Source organism: Myotis lucifugus, unplaced genomic scaffold, assembly GCF_000147115.1.
Source record: "Myotis lucifugus unplaced genomic scaffold, Myoluc2.0 scaffold_30, whole genome shotgun sequence".
Classification (NCBI taxonomy): domain Eukaryota; kingdom Metazoa; phylum Chordata; class Mammalia; order Chiroptera; family Vespertilionidae; genus Myotis; species Myotis lucifugus.
In genome coordinates, this window is record NW_005871078.1 from 7,215,342 (window position 1) to 7,216,478 (window position 1,137).

A 1,137-nucleotide genomic window follows, 5' to 3' on the forward strand; every position below is an offset into this window, starting at 1 on the left:
CCCCCCCGCCCCTCGCGGGGGGAGATTTTCCCAACCCCCACTTTATTCCCCTTTTTTCCCCCCCCCCCCCGAGGGAAAAATTTTCCCACCCCCAACCCTTCGGCTCCTTTTTTCCCTCCGCGCCCGCGAGGAGAAATTTTTTTCGACTCCACCCCCTTTGTTCTTTTTTTCCCCCCCTCCCTCGCGGGGGATATTTTTGAACCCCAATTTTTTGGTCTTTTTTTCCCCCCCCCCGCAGGGGGGAATTTTCCGCCCCAAAACTTTCCCTCTTTTTTTCCCCCCCCCCCCGAAGGGAAGTTTATAGGACCCCCCTTTTACTCCCTTTTCCCTCCCCCCCCCCTGGGGGGGGCCCCGCTCTTCCAAGAAAAAAAGGAGTTCAGGGCCCCCCCCCCCCCCCCCCCCCCCGGAGGCGATGACAGCTGCCGGAGGTGGTGCTAGTCCTTAAGCTACGATCCTAAACCCGGGCTTCTCCAAGCAGCGCCCGCGACGGGCAGCGCCCACATCACCCGGGAACTTGCTGGGAACACAAATGCCCGGGGGCACTCTGCGCTGAAGGAGGCGGGAGCTCGGGTTGGGGCCGGGTTGTGTGAAGTAGCCGGCAGGGGATCTGTGCTTCCTAAGCCTGAGGACTGGCCGAAGCAGCTGTTTCCGTCGGAGTTCAGGAAGGTGTCCCCTGGGCCGAGGTGACAGAAGTGCAGGCGTGCCTTGTGGATCTTTGGAACGGATTGCTTTCGTGGGAAATCGGGGCGGAGTTTGCAGTGAGTGTGAATCCGGATTCCGGGGAGATCCGAGGCAGAATGGAGAACACTGGCCCCGGGGGGGGGGGGGGGGGGGGAGGGGGGAGGGGGGACGGGGGACGGGGGGGGGGGGGGGAAAAGGGGGGTTTAAATTGAACCCCAAGGGAATGGTTTTTTTTTTTTTAAAAAACAAGGACCCCCCCCCCAAAAAGGAGAAAGATAAAGCCCCTCCCCTTCCCCGGGCTTTTAAGGAAATGGCCCCCCCTCTGTGGTTGGGTAAAAAAGAGGGAACCCCAGGGGCTGGTTAAGGGGGACCAAACTTAAGTTGAAAGGGGCACCCCATTTGATGGGCACGGGGGGGTTTTTCCTGTTTTTAACCCCCCTCCCCCCGAAAGGGGGG

At 60.6% G+C, this 1,137-nt stretch overlaps 1 protein-coding gene across 1 annotated transcript in view; it reads left to right on the forward strand.

The window, feature by feature from the left end:
• The first annotated feature begins 454 nt into the window (after positions 1–454).
• Positions 455–1,137, forward strand: part of IPO8 (importin 8) — a 58,237-nt gene continuing 57,554 nt past the window's right edge. Inside the window, 1 exon segment of the mRNA XM_023752312.1 lies at positions 455–758. The gene's annotated coding sequence lies outside the window, so the exon portion shown is untranslated.